At 47.7% G+C, this 19,881-nt stretch overlaps 1 protein-coding gene and 1 long non-coding RNA gene across 2 annotated transcripts in view; one reads left to right on the forward strand and one right to left on the reverse strand.

Annotated features, from left to right (window-relative positions):
- LOC144143144 (dehydrogenase/reductase SDR family member 9-like) overlaps window positions 1-19,881 on the reverse strand; it is a 54,493-nt gene that overhangs the window by 20,413 nt on the left and 14,199 nt on the right. The window lies entirely within an intron of this gene.
- LOC144141054 (uncharacterized) lies at window positions 9,234-14,991 on the forward strand. The gene is made up of 3 exons (XR_013316423.1): window positions 9,234-9,548; window positions 10,042-10,140; window positions 13,028-14,991. It is a non-coding gene; the product is annotated as an uncharacterized LOC144141054 (long non-coding RNA).

Raw genomic sequence — 19,881 nt, forward strand, 5'->3', positions numbered from 1 at the left:
ATGCACCCAACACATCACCAATACAGACGAGAACTTAGGGCCCCATACCTACAAAAAAGATACCCTCCAGGTCAAAACACCCTCTTTGTGGATGCCGCCGAATACCGACATAAAACAGCATTCGCCATTGTCGTAACGAAAGGCACAGACGAACCACCAGTGCATGCAATAACCATCCGCACGAAAAACCCAGCAGAGGCGGAAGAGGCAGCAATAGCCGTAGCATTGACGCAACGCCCCACGCCCCCCACAGTTATCTCAGATTCCAAAACCGCTATTCAAAATTTCGCCCAGGGCAACATTTCATCCCTGGCGCTCAAAATTCTTCAGAAGAATCCCCCCTCACCCCAGTAGACATACTCTGGACACCGGCCCACGCGGGACAGGAAGGGAACGAAACCGCACACTCTCAGGCTCGAGATCTTACCTTCCGAGCTGGAGTGGCGCCCGACCCATCCCACGGGGCAAGGTCATCCAGAGACAGTCTCCTTAACTATACCGATATTACGGAACATTACCGCCTCTGCCGCCGAAAGCTAGCACCCCCGCACCCGGAACTCACAACAGCCCAAGAGCAAGACTGGAGGCTCATACAAACAAACACATACCCACACCCAACCCGCCTGCACCTAATCCACCCAACACAAGTCCCATCCCCGAACTGCACCCTCTGCACAGCCCCAGCCACCCTACCCCACATTCTGTGGGCCTGCCCCCAAAACCCCTATCCCCGAATCACCACAGCTGAGCAGTGGAGAGAAGCACTGGCATCCCACGACAGGGAGGTACAGACCTCCCTGATCGCAAGGGCCGCCTCGGTCGTCGTTGGGCTGATAACAACGACCACCAACTTCTCACGCTAAAGACAAGCTCAGTTTAATGAAGTTTTGTCTCTATCTCTCTAGTGATAACAGCTCTCTTTCCCACGATGGCATGTTTACGTGTTTACCAGAAGTAAATCCCTCTGCCCAAAAAACTACTTTTTTGAGGAGAAAATAAGCGCAAGTGACACGGACTAAAAAATATACGAGACTAATAAAATTAACACAAAGGTGTTGGTTTCACAGCAGCTTCACTTACGCAGATTTACTTTCCAGATAACGCCGCCTATTTCTTGCTTTTTTTGGACGGCAAAAGAACTAAAAATTTTCTCTCGAATGAGTGACCTTTACTCGCTCCGCACAGTGAATACGTTTGGCGCAAAAACTTTTTACGTTACTGATGAAAACCTCCTCAGCTCGTCATTGCCTAGCTTTACACAATGACTGCAGCAACTCACTCGGTCATAAAAAGAAGTGCCGGGAAAAACACGCGAAAGCCCAGCATCATTACAAGTTGTCCTTGAGGTTTAAGAGCCGCCAAGAGAAGGGTCCTGAAGTATTTTTCCTTGCACAAAGTCCCTTGTTTATCCACCCGGCAAAAACAAGAAAAACACGGTTTTATAGTGGCAGCATTGTTCCTGTCCTTTGTCTGCGTGTGTAATTGTGAAAGACACCGCGAATTCCCGTCTGGGTGTTTGTCACTTTCTCTTAATAGCTGAATCTTCAAACCTTCCTGGTTCCTGGGCACTACCTTTTCTTTACCTGAGGTGGGCGCCCAGACGTGAGCCCCCAAGGCTGGCTTAAATAAAGCTTGCTCCTCTTCCTCACCTATGAAATGGAAACAATGTAGAAGAAGTCATGCACGGGTCGTTTAACATTTCCTAACGGTTTCCACTTCTACTCTGTGTGCAAATCAAGGACAGAGCGTAAGTTCATTCGAAACGCGCTTACGGGTCTCACCGCGCGCTGTGTGCACTAGACAGACGTTCAAGCAACTGTACTAAGTCTTGGTTTGGTAGCTGCTTCCCATAAGGCAGACTTGTGGTTCAAGGTTGCCACAATGTACTCTAGGGGCACATCTATGCACCCAACATTGAAACTTCGGCAAATCGCAATTTCGGGAATACGATTTGACTCAAAATTTGTGTTGGCGCGCTGTGGCACCACGCGATACGAACATGTCGTTACAAATTTGATGGTGCCACAACGAAGATCCAATTTTTGGGGCCGAATGATATCCCACGCTGCTGTTATTCGCGGAATTGGCTGGTGTGGCGGCATGGATTTGTCAGTCGAGTGCATTGCGGTGAAGCTGAGACATGGGAGGGGTTTAGAAAGTCAATTGTGCAGCTATGTCACAAGATCGCACCAAACGGCCTCACTCCCGTTTAGTTTTACAGTTTCTGGAGTGTTCTGTCTACTGTCTGTGAAAGCCGCGCGACTGCTTTTAGTGTTTGATATTGTCACCATCGCTGCTTTCCTGGTGCTCACATTTGGCTGAGCAGCTCAGTTCATTGGGTTTCGAAATATATAATACCAACGTATTACAAACAAAAAAAATACTGCGTTACATAACGGCAACATTTTATTAAACAGAACAATCGAGGGCACAGGTTCTTTAAACAATTGTCTTGGCGCCGTCAGATAAACATGTAAAAAATTGGCTGCGTATCTGCTCATTTCGTTGCAATTGTCGACAAAAGACGATAGTCTTTGCCGACATTTTTCAAGTAAATGCCTCCCTTCGCTTTCCCGCTCACCTCTTATGCTGTTCCTCTTCCGTCGCGCTCCTCTAAAGGTAAACTTGCTAAAAGTTTGCTCAAGTTGATTTAAATTTACCGCGTTCCACTCCCCCAGTCCGGGTGCCTCGATGCTAGCGCTGCCATACGGCGGATACGCACTTGATATGAGGCGGCTTACTTCAATGCTTATAGTACCGCGTATCCCTAGTCTACGTGCGTTCCAAGCAGAACGTGGAGCCTATCTAGTGGAACCTTTCGTAGCTGCTTCCGCTTGATTTCTTAATATGCCGCGAGAAGCTATAGTGGGGCGGGCGACAGCAGGCGACGGCGGAGTTAATTTTTTTCTGCAGTGGATGTAGTATTTCATTTCATAGAAATCAAGCATCAATGATTTTTTATAAAAGAAAACTGCAAATATCACTCGTGTATTATTATGTTGTCTTATATTTGCGTAATGTCTTGTTCTTGTTCAACAATGTTGAAGAGTATGAACATTACACCGGACTTAGACGGGCAGATTTAGCTGTGACTATATAAGACTATTGCGCAGGCATTGTTTTACTTTGGACGGATGGCTGAATCGAGTCACAGACAGACAGACGGACAGACAAACAGACATACAGACAGACCAAAATTTCTGGGTTTAAGTAGCTCAAGAAAGACTATCGTCTTTAATAAATGATGTGTGTGGGTTAGATTAAACAAAATCGCGTTAGGATTGTGTAAACCCACTGTTACAGTCATTCATTTATAAATATAAGCACCATGCGTTTGAGGCTCTACCCGTCGCCGTGGCTCAGTGGCTGAGGCGTTGTGCTGCTGAATCGAAGGACGCGGGTTCGATTAACGGTGGCGGCGGTCTATTTTTTGATGGAGGCAAAAAGCAGGAACGCCCGTATGTCGAACTTTAGGTCCCCAGGTGGTCGGAATGAATCCCGAGCTTTCCAGTACAGCGCGCCTTATAGCCTGTGTAGTTTCGGTGTGTTAAACCCCCCCAATCAATCAATCAATCAATCAATCAATCAATCAATCAATCAATCAATCAATCAATCAATCAATCAATCAATCAATCAATCAATCAATCAATCAATCAATCAATCAATCAATCAATCAATCAATCAATCAATCAATCAATCAATCAATCAATCAATCAATCAATCAATCAATCAATCAATCAATCACTCACTCACTCAATCAATCAATCAATCAATCAATCAATCAATCAATCAATCAATCAATCAATCAATCAATCAATCAATCAGCCAAAAGGAGCGGATCACGAACTGCTTAGCTGTGTGAATGCTCTACGCCTCTCCTGTTCTTCACAAGGCAGCCAAAGCATGCCGATTCCAGGCAGGCGGTTGCCGGACACAGTCGAAGGAAGTCACGTTTTCGCACACCGAATCCCGCTAAACGAGACCTGGATCGGGACAAGATGTGGCAGTGGACATGATTACCATTTGCAGAGCGCGACTGATAGTCGGATGTATCACGCCAGCGAACACCAAGAAATCCCCGTGTAATTGATTGAAGTCCGTGTGTCTGCACGATTGATACCAATGTTTAGCTTCACTGCCGCAGTTGTTAAAATGGTACTAATTTTTAACTGGTTCATTGATGTTTTTTCTTGATGTGCCATGCCACTTGTGAGAGCGGCGCCGTGTATCCGGAGAAACGGAGCGCCTGTATTTTGCGCATGAACAGCCGCCACGGAGAAAGAGTGGGCGAGGAGAATCAGGGTTATTCGCGACGACGCCACCAATCAGGCAACACAAGCTTCGCTCGAAAAAAAAAAAATCAGCAGTACCTTCGCTCGGCTATGCCAGGACATTGGCCGCGAGGGTCACCACTGGAGAGGCCGGCGCTGCGACCGTTTTGACGTCCCTTGCATCATCCTCCTTCCCCCGTTCCTACTGTTGCTACTTTGATGCGTATTTGGCTTGCAGCGCGTGACATCTCGTTTCGGACGTGCCTTCTAAGTGTATTTTAGTGATAATTTTTGGCGTTTGAAGATAATTTTCAGTGCGTCAAGCGTAGTCTGACCTCAAGGGGACTTTATAATCGTATCAACCGTGAAAGGCTTCCCGCAAACGACTGGAGTGTGGTTGTGTATGCGGGTACGCTGCGGCTCCTTTCCCCGATCAACATTGCAGGCTAGGACGATCGCCGAACTAAATTTTTAGGTTTCGCTTGTCGTCCGCCAGAAATGGATGAAACAGGAAATCAGGAAGCGTTTACTGCTCGCACAAACGCTCCGCACACATGGCCGCCGTGACCAACGTTGGCCTTGCCTGCCTGTCGGCGGCTCGAACGGACGCAGGTCGCGGCAGCAACACCTTGCTGCCGCGTTTTCAAATCAAACTGATCACGGAAAAGGAGTTCCACATTCGCGAAACTGGATGTTACTGCGGTGAAAAATTGTGCTAAGTAGTGCCATGAGCTGTGATTTTCAAACCTATGCTTAAATATCTGCTCCGATATACGCCGACCCGCCGCGGATGGCGGTCCTGGCACCGCCGGCCCGTTCCCGCACGGCGCCGCGAGCGGCCGAAGGGCGGCGATACCTGCGCGCAAAAATCGGCCGAGGCCGTGGCAGGTACTTTGATCATCGATCGCTTAAATGGCAGTCACCGTGTATACAAACTTTCACTTACCAGAAACGGGGTGACAGTGTCGTGAAAAGTTGTTTTAGGGACGCTGTTGTAGGGACGACGCTAAGCCTAAAGTTCCCAACATCGGACTCCGCGCATCCGAAACAGGCGGCGAGCTAGCTGTTGGAAAGACCCTCTTCTAAAACTCGCCGCGCGCAAGTGTGTTACTTTGCGTTCCCCTAACTTCTTGGGGCCCCCGAACGCTTGGTTCCCCTATTCTAAACCTCCCCATTACCCCAAGACGTGCTTCGCCTCGAACACAGCCACGCCTTCTTTGAGCAGTCGTGAGTTCTCGTACTTGATGCTAGAGAAATGCAAAGGCTCATTGTAAACAGAGAAAAGCCCTTGTTTCAATGATAAATTTCCACGACGATGCATTAATTAAAAATACACGTAGGCACGTCTAAACCCGCTCGAAGGCGCTGAAAACTCGCGTAATACCATTCGTACATTGCGGACAAGTTGTCGGGCGAAAAGTAAACATGTCAGCAGTAGTACTAGTGATCGTTAATGAAATCATGACATAAATATAAAAAAAAAAAACATTGGAGGGGAAATAGGCACTGTTTAAGCCAAACTGCAGATCGTACCAGTACTTTTAAGCATTTTCGGCGAAGCAATCGGCTCACCGTTCTCACGTTGTCATTGATTTACCACGCAATGCGCGCAGAACGCATGGTGAGATCACAATTAACTGAGCGGCATGTTTCCGCCGCTCCTTCAGGGCCTATTTTCTTTGCACACACATTCTCGTACACATCACGTCGCAATTATTTCATAATTAATTCATAGCGTACTTTTCTCGGCACCATTTGGATCGTGTTTGGCGTTAGTTGGCTGCGTACGAGCTGTCGGTGGCGGTGGTAACAGCTACCTAGCCGTGGCGGTGTCGCCGGAAACAAGCAATTCACTGATTGCTTGCCCGGATTATTGAGTCTGTAGGCAACTTTTTCCTGTAATTTGCACCAAATCCGCGAGGAGAGGGCACACAGTAGCTACAACAAAAACCTGCGCCCTCATAAGCACAGGAAATGTGTTTTAGCAGACGACAACATAACCCGGCGTCCTACAAGAGACGTCACCGATAGGTGGCACCACGGTATGTCCTCGAGGCCAATACGTAGCGTGAGCTAAGGTTCAGCTAGTTATTCTTAGGTTTCCTGCTTGTCTAGGATTAGCTGATTATCATGCTTACTGCTTCTGAAACGATTTGCAATCCAATCCAGTCCGGTTTGGTGCAGTCACTGCTCCTCGCGCATGCGCAACATGGCTCTCCAGGAGCCACGCAACACGGCTATCAAGCGCCTCCGGCGCAGCGTCAGACTTGGCTACTGCGTAACGGAGGCGTACAGCTGGGCACGAACCGGCGCCAGTGCGTCTGCCGCGGCTATGACGTCAATCCTTTGCAATGCGCAGACCGGCGAATGTGCAGACCTAATTCTCTTCACACCCGTAGTCCAATTGGATTGGATAATCCAATTTAATCCAACCTAATCCAATCCAATGCTCCCCGCGCTTTCGCAGTACGGCCCTTCAAGGTCCACGCAAACCTGGTCAACCTCGGCCAGTGTAGCTTAGGCTACAAAAAAATGCTGTGCTTGAACGCGGCGAAACCAAGTTCGTCGAGCGATTGCTCGGGTTTCGCGCAGCGAGGGCGCTCACAATTTTACTGCAAGGCAAAACCGAGACATTGCTCGACGCTGTCGCCGTTGTATCGGAGCACTCCCAGGAAACTTCGATGCGGCCAGCGCCGTGTATAATTTTATGATAGCACATGCTCTTACTCTAGTTCCATGTCTCCCCCTCCCGTTGAAACCAACGAGCGAATAGACGCTTTCACTGCACGCAAGCTGAAAAAACGGTGGCTTGAGCTTGAAGGTCAGATTGAAGGTAGTTCGTGCTGTTTTATGCCTGGAGTTATCAAGCTTTCGTTCTAAAAAGGCGTTTATGTTCATTGTACCGGCTGTCGTGGTTCATTTAGGTGGTTCTTACTGACGATGAGTGATATGGGTGATACAGCCGAACCAAGTTGCTGTCCGGGTAACGAATGTGTGCTCGCTGGGTCGTTCCCTCCAGGTCAGAAGGTTATTGCGTGAACGTTGACTTGTTGAGATGACACTGCCCCTTATTTCTTTCAGTAGGCGTTCAGACTTCAGGTTCACCCGCCGCACTCCTGCACAACTGTCGTATGCCTGTGCAGCATGGCAACTTCCAAGTGATAGTAGAATGTTCACCTCGAAATTCACCTTATGCTTTTGCAATGCGGAACCCCATAGATCACTTATTCGAAAGCCTTCGGAAGGCCTTTTAAATGGCTGTGTAGCAAAGGTGATAAGGGGGTCCTGAAATGCCCTCCGCCGATACTTTGATGTACAGTCTTTGTCAAATTTTTTTGGGCCACGGCGACCGTGGCCGGAGCAGGCGCGCGACCGAGCAGGGGCGCGGCGATTGCCGCTGTCGGCTGGTTGCGGGGCTAAAGAGAGCGAGGGGAACTTTTGATCTTGCTTTTGTTGTGGGCCCTCCGCGGCAAGTGCTGCGCAAAGTGCCTCCACTCAAGCGAAGTGCGCATGCTCTCAAAAACCGGCCCCACTACACTTATCGCGCCAGCCAGAGTACGAAAAAAACCGCGAAAGTTCCCCTCACTCTATTTATCCGCGTAACCAGCCCAAAGCGGCAAACATAGCGCCCCTGCTCGGCCGCGCGCCTGCTCGTGGCCACGGTCGCCGTGGCCCACAAAATTTTGACAAGGACTGTACATATGACCAAGTAGAGCAATCTATTACCGATCATCTCCCGCACGAAATTTGTAACGGAAGCAACTATTACCTGCAATATTTAAACCGGAAACCACCCATGGTCGCCGCATCGTGCATCCTCGTCTTCTCACCATTCTGCTTGCTGTTGATGTGCGCGAGTGTTCCCTCCCATGACGCTTCGCTCATCAGAGGTTTGCGTCTACAGCCATTCCTGGTTTTATGCTCCGCTGAGACACCCAGCACGTTGCGGTGGCTGCTATAGGCGGCACGCCGAAACGACAGTTGAATTCGGTACAGAACTGGGGACGGCGAACGAACCACTTCAATATCATTCCCTTTATGAGCCGCAAGGAGAGGATTGTACGTGGCTTGTTATCTTTCACGCAGCGCGCGCCTATAACGCCCCGCCGGTGCGGGGCCTCGTATTGCGGCGTTGCTGTAATTCCTGCCGCGCGGTCATGTAAAAAAATTCACGCATCTCCACGAAGTGAATACTGACGAGTGGGCGAAGCACTGGGGATCGTTCTCACCGTAAATAACCCGTGAGAGTGCCTACTGCTGCTAAGACGATTTTCAATCTAATCCGATCTAGTACCATTCAATTTAGTCCAATCCAATCCATTTCAATCGAATCCAAATCCAATCCCGAATTCCATTTAATCAGATTCAAGCTACTGAAATCCAATGCAATCCAATAAAGTGCATTGCAATTCAATGAAAAGCAATGCAATCTTCTCGCGCATGCGCAGCACGTCTCTCCAGGGACACTATCTCTCTCTAACCTTTGTTGAATCGTTTATTGTGTTCTTATTAACCTTTTGTGAACCTTTTGTTCACCAATGTTTCGATTCACGAGGTGCTGCGCAGTGAGCACGGACACCGGATGGCGGACAAGCCTCGGCCTTAAGGCCTCTAAACGGTACCTCCGTCGAGGGCGTTCCGGTCCGTCCAAAATCATTCCGGCGGCCGGAACGCGCGGCGGAAGGCGAAAGGGGTTTAAACGGTACCTCCGGCACACCGCGCACTCCGGCGCCACGAGAGCCTCTCTATTGGTTTAGGCTACCCACCAAGCGGACCAATGACAACCTGCTACATCCTCAGAGCCAAAACAGCGTCAACAGCGCCTCTTTTTGGACAGCGAGCATTCATCGAAACAGTTTCTTGAGCTAGCCAGGAGGCTATGGCTAGCAACACCGTTGGCTTGTTTCAGAGCCGCCACTGCAATCCGCTAGTCCGCTGGCAACCAGACACTAGGGTGGTCTGATCACTACCGGCAACTAGCGTCTGTGCTTTTTTGCTGGTGGCAGTGATTTTAGTTCGTCACCAGATGAGTACTCCTGTGAAGGAATGTTTAGTAGCATACATTCAAAATGCGCCTCGAGTCAGTTTTCCCCTCATGGCGGCATTTGTTGTAGCCGACACCGTGAGGCAGAAGCGACTAGTGGCTCGTAGACATAAGCCTATGCGGCAGATACTCAGAGGACGACGTAAAAGCAGTGAGTACTTCACGTTGGTCCAAGAAATGAGGGTTGGTGAAGGCCGGGACTTCTTCGAGTACTTCCGGATGTCGGTTGAAAGGTAATTATTTTTTTTATTTGCACTTTCTTTGCATCCGTTTTTGTGACACGTGCGCGCAATGTTTAGCGGGGAAGCCGCGCGTTACTGCTAACCTTTATGAAATTAAAGGGGGTAGGGACAAACAACTGGCTTGACTTCGCGATATTGCATTCAACAAGTCTGCCCGAGTAATGTCTACTTTTGCAACGGGGTCATCATACAGATGGTCGTGTTTCATTTATCCGTCTACTATTTCTGTTCGGGCCATGACCGTGTAAGCATCTTCGTATGTGTAAACGCCGGTACGAGGGGACCTGCATGCATAGTGTACCATTGCCCCCTAGGACAACAAATGCTTGGTGGGAAACACAAACTCGTCTTCTTTCATAGCAGTGTAAGTCGGGAAAAAGTGGCTGCCCTGTTCTACCCCGTACATTGCTGAACCGACAAACTTCTATCCACGTCCATTGCCGTTCCCGTTTTACACCTGCATTCTGCTGTTGCCACCGTGCAGGTTTGACCGTCTCCTTGCTTTGGTGAGCCCACTGATCCGGCCAAAAAGGGTGACAAGAGTCACTGTGTCAGCCGGAGAGAAGCTCGCCTTAACGTTGAAGTAAGTTTGAGCTGTTAAATTTGAGTATGCAGTTTGCTTTTAAAGTACAGCCGGCTAATTTTGCAGTAATATCACAGGAGAGTTGACCGGCGTCTGGGTCAGTGCTTTATCACAGTGTAAAGCGGCAAACGAGCGAGAGTGCATCGCATGCACAGAGCGGTCCCGCCAGTGCAAACGTTGTCTGCTCGGTTGTTCCCGCAAGCACAACACAGCCCCTTTCCACAAGTTGTCAGCCGCCTATCTTGATTGCCGGAGCGGTGACAGTAGTTTTGTGTGCTCCTTGTTCACAGCAAGGCAGCTGATAACCAGCGGAAAGGGGCTGTGTCGTGCTTGCAGGAATAGCCTAGCAGATGACTTTTGCACTGGCGGGATCGCTCTGTGCATGCGATGTACTCTCGCACGTTTGCCGCTTTCTACCGTAGTAAGGCACTGACCCACACGCTGGTCGACGCTCCCGTGATATTACGGCAAAATTGGCCGGCTGTACATGTTTTGACCGAATTATAGCTAAGAGCAGTGCTTGGGTTTACAAGTCTTGTCTTTTGTCCTCCTGAACTTCACACTATAGTTCATACCACAAGCTAGATGCAGCACTGTGGAGGCTACATTGTTGTCAACCGCCCACCCCCTCAGGGCGCCGGGGCCTTGCTGTGCCAGAAGGGAGAAAGGAATGCCCTTTCAGGACCCCCTTCATGACGAGTCAGGCGCCCTCAGTGGGCGCACTATTGATAACAATGTAGCCTCCACAGTGCTGCAGCTAGCTCATGGTATGAACTGTAGTATAGCAGCATGATATGAAATACCAGACGGAAAAAATGTGTACATTTTCGGGTTACTGGAGTGTGTTTCGTGCGGTTGGTACTTAGAAATACGAACTGTGCATGCACAACACACTTCATATGCAGCATCATGTGTTGCAACGTAGAAATCTGGTCTCAGCGCATGCGTTGGTCTTCCACAGACAAGAGTATCACATGCCATTCAATCAGGCTCAGGTTCATTAAAGGAGCCATGAAGACAAAATACGAGTTTGTGTTATTCGAAAGATTTCGTGTTTTGTAGTGCCCCCAGCACTTGTTCGAATGCAAACGCTGCTTTATTCACTGAGAAATTAATCAATTTATGTTAAAATCTTAATTTTCCCGCTAAATCGTGTGTTTTCGTAGCTGCTATGACATCACAGACCGCTCTGCAGCCTAGAGTCCCTTGATTCCCGCGTCTGCTGTACAGAGTAGAGACACGTACACGCTGGGGCCGCCATTCTCGATCGCTCGCTCGCCGGCGAAGCAAGTCGTACCAAAATCGCGCTAGGATTATCGCCGCAACACGATTAACTGCCGAAGTTTGAATCAACTGATCTGTTTCGCGTTGCTGGGTCGCGTGGGAAACGAAACAAACAACGCGCAGAGCACGTTGACCCAATCGCAGCGGCACGAGACCATTCAAAGGGTGTCTCCACCCTGGACGGCAGAATTGGTATCGCGGTTTGTTTTACGTTACGTTGCGCGTTTGTTTACGTTAATGAACCTAGATGGCGCCACCATACCGTGATGTGTCGTTTTCTGCCTTTTTTTCTGTTCTGGGAGAAAATCTTTTCGTGAAACATACTGCTCGCTCGACAGATATGTTCACGTAAGACACCGTCGCGTCAATCAACCGGCCAGTGTCGTCTGAGACAACCCCAAAGCCTCGCAGTCCTGTGCAGCTAAACAAGAATAGTGCGCGCAGTACCAACAACAGTAGTACGCAGCGGTACTTCTATGTTTACATGTGCTTTCGTAACTTACACTTACCACCATTCTTACGGCTTTAAAAAGAATGCGCCGTAAATTTAAGGCTAATAGCTTGTTCGGCAGGCTGATACTCTGCCTAATTTTTGTTTGTTTTTGCCGCCCTTCTCCAATCACAGAGCTGTCTCGTGTGACATCATAGGTTCTGTTGCAGGAAATGAGCTAGTGGGTCGCATGGCCATTCCCTTTTTAAATGCAGAGCATTTCTTTAACTCACAATGTCACCCGTTCCCGTTCTTGTAGGCGTCCGCAGCCAGGCCACTACACTATAAAAAAAATAAGTTACCGGCGCCCGGTTTCGATCCCATGACCCTGCGGGCGGAACACAAGGTACATGGTACTCTACCCACTGCGCCACAAAACCGACACAGAATCCAATGCTACGAACGCGCCTTATATCCTTGACTCATTCAAACTACGTCGTCAGCGGCGTGGTGTACACGTGATACCACAAACCCCCCAAACACTAAACGTTAACGCATACACCCACCCCCTATGCAACGCATTTACTCGAGTCCCCCTCGCGGGGAGATGGGCGCATACCCACTTAGGGGGATTGGCCAAGAAGAGCTATGGTACAAAAGAAAATGATGGGTAGGAATGTAAAGCGGGCATTGGCGCGGGCTCACTCCAGCTGTGCATTTACAAGTGTCCCTTGCCAGGGGCATGCGACGTTTTTTTCCTAATTATGTGGCTTATTTGAGTGAACTTCACGTTAAAAGTTGTGTCAGTATGATTCTAACGAGACAATCTTTTGAATGAACCAAACTTGTGTTTTCTCTTCATGGCACCTTTAAGGACATGCTGTATATATAAGTTCAACACCATTTCAACACTACTGCACAGATGAGCAATAGGAAGGTTGTCCACTTTCTCTGGGGGCTCAACTAATTTCAGCTCGCAGGTAATGCAACATGTGTAACATTGTGCTTTAGATTATTCATATTTTCTCGTGTAAACCTGCACACGCATTCCGAACAGGATTTTGTTTGCACCTTGGTTTATTCAAGCTATAATGCCATCATATTGTAAATTTCATGTACTTATGCAGAAACCATTAGCAATGGCGTGTGATGTCTAGATATTCCCTATTTCAGGTTCCTGGCCCACGGATCATCAAAGCAGATAATTGCTAAATCGTACCGGGTCTCCTCGACGTCGGCGGGCCGTTACGTTTTGCAGACTTGCAAAGCTTTGCATAAGGTTCTAGAGCCATTGTACTTGCCAGAAATGACTACTGCCCGATGGAGAGAAATAGGGACTGATTTTGAAAACCTCTGGCAATTTCCTAATTGCATTGGGGCAATCGACGGCAAACATGTGCACATAGAGGCCCCAGCAAACTCTGGAGGCCTGTTCCGCACTTACAAAGGCCGGTTTGCGTCACTACTTCTCGCGGTGTGCGATGCCAGATATAGATTTATTCTAGTCGATGTAGGCGAGGCGGGATCCCGAGGAGATGCAGGTTGTTTCAACGAATGCAAATTCGGGATTAAATTTAGAAACGGCCTATTGCACATACCGGGCCCAAAACAGTTACCGGGAAGTCCTTGGGAAGCACCTCATGTTGTGGTCGGCGATGAAGCCTTCCCTCTCCGAGAGAACCTAATGCGCCCATACCCAGGCAAGCAACTGAACGCTGAAAGACGCATCTTTAACTACAGACTTTCTCGAGCCAGGAGAATTATTGAAAACTCCTTTGGCATCCTAGCAAACAGGTGGAGGATTCTACGCCAAGAAATGAAAGGTAAATTAGAGCTACTTGATGAAGTGATATGGTCCACTGTGCTTCTGCACAATTATCTCAGAACTCTTGATATTGAAAATAAGCCCCAGTTCATGTATTGCACTTCAGATGATGTGGACACTTTGCTTGTAGATGGTAGTATTGTGCCAGGTAGATGGAGACGAGAACAAGAAGCTGGTGACAACTTTTTGAGTGTTCCTCGTTTGGCAAGCAATAATTACTCTTCATCTGCAAAGGCAGTGAGGGAAACGTTCACACGCTACTTCCAAACGAGACACGGCAGGGTAGCATGGCAGGACAGGGTGCTGGCTCCAGACCTCTGATAGTGTGTGTGCCAGTTCCCCGGTGCTGTGATTTTGCCCCAAGCGCCCTGCCCGTTCTTGTGGTCGGCCGTTCTTCCGACACGGCCCCCTTCGGGTCCCTGCCGGGTTTCCGGATGGCCGCACCTGTGCTTGTTGTGCCGTGGATGGGGCGCCGGGCAGCACCGCATAACTCCGTTCTCTCCGGGCAAGTCTGCTGGCTTTAGGAATTCAAGCGACGGCCAGTGTGCAGTGACAGCTCAGCGCTGAGACGCGATAGGTGCTGATCATTTGCACTCTGGGACCCTGCTCCTTGAATGCCTAATGGTGATTTTGCCCCAAGCGCCCTGCCTGTTCTTGTGGTCGGCCGTTCTTCCGACACGGCCCCCTTCGGGTCCCTGCCGGGCTTCCGGCTGGCCGCACCTGTGCTTGTTGTGCCGTGGATGGGGCGCCGGGCAGCGCCACTTGTACATATCAAGCTTGTCGCTTTGTGCTTGATTTTCATTGTGCCGTGGCGAGTGCCGTGAAACTGCGTTGTTTTTGTGTGCGTGTGTGTGCCTTTGTGTCTGCTTGCTTGTTTGTTTGTTTTTCAGGTACAAATGCTGACCTGCAGGTGGTGCTGGTGCCTCAAGATTTATATCCTTGACCAACCTGGCATGTGGGTGGGCAAGGGATGTGATGAAAGAGTGGAATCTTCTTGTGCGTGCAACGGCTGGGAAACCAGACCAATCAGTTGTACTCTCGGCAGAACCTGCCTGCTAGAGAGCGCGGTCCCCAGTTGGCGGATAGGGGTCCTCTGCTGGCTGGCACTCACGTGTACCAGCAGTAGTTGTGGTGCTTGCACCTCGCGGACCAACAGGCATATCTTTTCAGGACATCATCAGGGCTGTACAGTCACCGAGCTTCGTTCGCACTTCCGAGGACCATCATGAAGAACTTCTCCACGCATCTCCTGGACACTGAAGCTGCCGAACTTGTGTAGTTTATACGTTAAATAAATGCATTTGTTGTGTCACCTTCCTTGCCTTTCTGTTGTATGCATGCTGCCAGCAGCCTAACCTGCAATCGGCTGTTTTGGAGTGTCAAAGAACTCTACGGCGCCGACACGTCTGTACGAAAAGCGTGCTCAGCATGTGCGAGGCTTTCAACGTGACTTTCATTGTTTCTGTTAGCGATAGTAGTTTATCACACCACTACCTGTAAGAAATGCAGGTGAAACGCTCGTCGTTCATAGCACCTTAAAAAGGGTCACCAAGATGGTTCGTCGCTCTTGTACGGCAGGACTGCAGGTTAAAAAAAGATTCATTCGGTGGGGTAGTTGTTTGAAATGAAGTCATTTGCAAATTGCCGGTTGCGTTTGAAGCGATTTTTTATTTTTTTAACATTCTAATTTGGCTGTGTGGGTTTTTTTTTTTTTTTTTTTTCCTGCCATGAGCCTAGCAAGACATGGATGCCTTGCAGGCAACCCAGTACGGGGTTGAAACTTTTGCAGTTGTTGTGCGGCGGGAAAGCTGCGCGAGACCCTTGCGGGTTTCATCTTGTGCCCCGGTTGTCTTGGTGTATCTCGCAGCAGCATGTACAGTGCAAGTGTTGCACAAATTTCAAAGTGCACGTTATTTGTGCTCCTGTCCACTTCTGAATCTGTCATCTGCAGTCCTCTGATTCAACTTGAAATTTTCTGCTAGTTCCACTTGGGGTGTGATAGACTTGTAACAAGACCACTGGTAACAAAATTGTTTTATAGGTCTAAGTCAGTGTTCTTGTTTTTGTAAGTGTGAGAAGAGGTGATGGTAAAAAAATGGGATCTGGTTCGAACGTTCTTGTTTGGCATTTCTGAAAGCTAACCCAGCTCTTAATTCCTCAATCTCGGTCTCCATCGTTTGCAGGCATTTTGAATGGTGGTAATCGCCATCATTAAGCAGCAAATGGACAAACTTTGCTGGCTTCACAAAAGGAGCAAAACAAAAGACCTGTCAAAACAAGATTCGCTCCTCGCCTCTCACTACCCTGCGAGCAGACTTGCCAGGAAAACACAAAACCAAATAAGAAGGCTCCTGCAGCATCTCTTCGCTCCCTTTGCAGACTACGTCAGCCCGGCCAGCATGAAAACTAAAAAGGCAACGCAAGCTGAACAATGTCGTTGAGCTGTTAGGCTGTTTTCGTGAGGTGCCCGAGATTGACGACGTTGCTTATATCCGATACTTATCTACATGTATTCATAATGGAGGACCTCTAGGTTTGAACTGTTATTGGTTCAAAGGTAAACTAACATCCCTGACAGAAGTTTTTGTTCCCTTGAGGCTAGTCACTACTATCAAACATATGCCCAAGTTTAGGAAATAAGTTGACTAAGAAGCAAAAAGGCCTTTTTGATGTAAATACAGAAAGGCAATAAAAAGAGAAAAGGACACACACACTTTAATCACACCTTTCCTAATATGTTAACAAGCAACCAGAGACAGTTTTCGAAGATTGCGAATAAAAAACCTGACCTCGAATTAACACTGAAAACACTGGATTTGGCAACCCATAGCGATGACTGCTGCTGTTGATCCCTGCCTTTGCATTGACATTCTTGGGTTACATGTACAACTTGCATTGTTTGACTTCAGTAATGTAAACCAAGGCAAAAAGTATGAAACATGTTTGAAAAAAGTACACATTTTTATTTTCGATCATTCACAAATGTACGAGGGCAATCTCACCGAGACATGAAAATAAATTACTGGTGATCAACAAACCAAACAAGTGCACCCACAACTGCAAAATACCCAAGTTTTCTTCAAATTCCACCTAAGAAACAAGCTCTTTTGCAGCATTGTGGCAGAGACCTTGCTTTCACTAACTGAGAGTGCTAAAGGGTCTTTCCACCTACTCAGACATTACCACCTGCGATACAGCTTCTGCATTACAAAAAGGAAAAAAAAGACCGCCTCAAGGCCCTGACTCCAACCGGCTTTTTATCCAACCCTGCCCTCGCTCCCAAGATCAGCCGAAATTTTCATAAACAAATATTTTGCAAATGCTAGCCTTACCCCCGAGACATACCGTAAATGGTACACACCGTCTCTACCGCCTCGATGTCCCTTCTGCGCCTCCCCCACGCCTGCCAATCTCCAGCACCTAATTTGGCACTGTCCTAAGTTCGGGCGGTACAGAACCTTCAGGCCTCCTCCAAATACAACCTCCGTTTACATCGACCCTCGAACACTGGAACCCTCCATGCTCCAAGAGTGGTCTAGCACGAGCAGTTTAAAGTCGTGAGCCTGCCCTCCTCACCCGACGCGGCCTATCCAACCTTCTCAAGGAGTCCACCTGTTTCGGGTCGCACTGTACGCATTTGAGATGTCCCAAGTTACAAACCCCCCACCTTATACTCCCCCTTCCCCCACTTGACGTAGAGTCTCCCTCCCACAATAAAGGCCACCTCCTCCTCCTTGAAACAAGAAGGCTGTTTCCATTCACGGGCATGCAAAACAAACATTCAAGCTCTGAATTTGAGTTCCTTTGCGTCATGAGCAAATAGGTTTTTCTTGCATGTAGCAGCTATGGCATACAGTTCCAATTGGAAGTTCACACACTTCCTTGTCTGCATGCATGCACGTGTATGAAGCTTTTTTACAGCGCAGCCGTTAACCCTATGTGGTGGGGAGAGCACGATACAGCTCACTCAATAAGTTTGTAGATGAAATACAATCATTTTTCGTGTCATGACAAATAAAAGTAAATGTAAACCTTCTTAATTTCATCCAATGATAATTGTTATCGTGCTTGCTGACACAACAGATTGGTTAAATGACTGAATTGCTATAGCTGATGAATATCTTCAAGCAAAGTGTGCTACATCCCAAACAGTGGTGGCAGTACACTGGAAGGCAGACTCTAGTATTTAGTCTCTTTGTATCCTAGACTACGGCACAGTAGCCCCCTAGTTGGCTACTGCAGGCTGCAAGCTACTCTGTTACGGAATGGAGCTAGGTGGCATTGTAGTATTTCATAGTGATGTTTTTCGTAGAATATCCAGTATAGCTGGTTCATTACAACCAAAGCAGCACAAAAACCTTGCCTTCAAGCGTGTGCATCAGGCAACGGGACAAACACTGGAGTGGGATGTGTCCCGCATGAACTGAGTCATTTCGTTACTCAATTTCTGTACACCAATGTGCAGTAATACAGGCTTCAGTACAATATGTGGGGAATTAGTTATGGCTTAACAATGTGCAACAATTGGCATGCATCCAGTGTTTTTTATTTTCTACATGACAGATGTGGACTCTCATTTATACATGTATGATGAGCTCATTATGGGTATGAGACAGTTGCTGTAGAAGGAAATGCGAATATTTGGGGGAGCAGCAGAGTTACAGCTGTTTATAGCCTATGTATTCATATGTCACTCGAACAGCAAGTGTCGGACATGTCTTGCTGTTGCTCTTTGGTGTTGTTAATAATCTTGTGCAATGTTTAACCTTGTGCTTAATGGGGCATTCCCTGGAAATAAAATCACGGTTGTCCATTTTGCAGATGCCATGCTTATATTAACTGTTTCTTGAGAGTTGTGCAATCATATTAAGGCTGTGTACATGAGGCAAGTGTAATGGAAGTTGGTTTGGAATTCACTTGGTAGCCTCTCAGCTCCATGGAAGAAAGACGGCATACTTTGTGGCAAGTTCATGCATGTTAATGTTGGCAAATTTGAGACAAAAACAAAAGGTACGGAGGAGGAGGAGGAGACATGCAAGATCGAATGAGTGAGTGCCTTAGGAGCTCTGGAATGCAGTTTCCACTGGCACTGTCTGAGCTGTCAAATGCCAGTGTCAACGATATATTTCCAACTGAAAAATGTCTCTAGCAGTTTAACAAAAGCCGAAATTTATTTCCATGAATGGGTGTTCTATTCATTTATTGCAAATCAATTCAACACACACACACTGTCTTGGGTGGCATGGCTAAAGTCAAAAGAAAATATCGCTGACAGGGCCATTTCACCTGTAACAATCAGGGAAGCAGCGAGATCACAAGAAACAACAGAAATGTTGCTGCACAGTCTATAGAGCGAAGAAAAAGAGAAAGAGTGAGAAAAAAACAAACGACTGGAGAGATGTTTTGTAAAAAATGACAGCTTATATACCTAATCCTTTTTTAAACTGTGAAAGAAAGCGAGGTTTGTTGGTGTAAAAGTAAAGTCTGGAAACAAGGTGATGAGTTTTATTTTTTAGTTGCTGCTCGTCCTGTCAATTGTTCCATTTTACTCGTGCATGACTGTGCCACAGAGCTGAATGTAGAGTGATCCCCACTCCGGAAGGGAAAAAGCTACATAGTGGATACCATGTAAAATGGCCGTGAGGGTGTGCACTACGGCATGCATGCATTGTGTAGGAAGCTGCCGACTTTATGGCCGCAAAACAGCAGCAACACAAGCGATGCCAGAGGGTGAAAAAAGACTTTAGACATGCTCCAGTAGCACTGCAATCCGCTTGATAAAGGTGAACATTGTCTGGTGATATTTTACTAGGTGGGTGAACAATTTGTAAAATTTTTTCTAAGGGTGCGAAAAGGGACAGCCTTAAATATTACCACATTAAACTTGGAGAACAAAAACTACGCTGGCATATTTTACATGCAAGCACCAAATTGGTGAAACTTAATGGTGCAATTATTTAGTGGTTAAGCCCCTACTTCCCCTCCCTCTCCTTTTTTTTAAAACTTACTACTTGAGCCATGTTTCGTGCGTGTTCCCCACTGAAGAAACTTTAGGTAAATTCAGCATCTGTTCCATCTTAACAGTGTTACTTTGGCAAAAGCATGCTTGCCAAGAACAGCAAAAATTGTTTACTCATGCATACTGTTAACACACAGAAAGTGGGCTGTGGGAGTGCGCACTTGTTTAAGACTGCATGTTCTC

This window comes from Haemaphysalis longicornis, unplaced genomic scaffold, assembly GCF_048455015.1.
Source record: "Haemaphysalis longicornis isolate Haplotype H1 unplaced genomic scaffold, Haemaphysalis longicornis Haplotype H1 scaffold_6, whole genome shotgun sequence".
Taxonomy (NCBI): Eukaryota; Metazoa; Arthropoda; class Arachnida; order Ixodida; family Ixodidae; genus Haemaphysalis; species Haemaphysalis longicornis.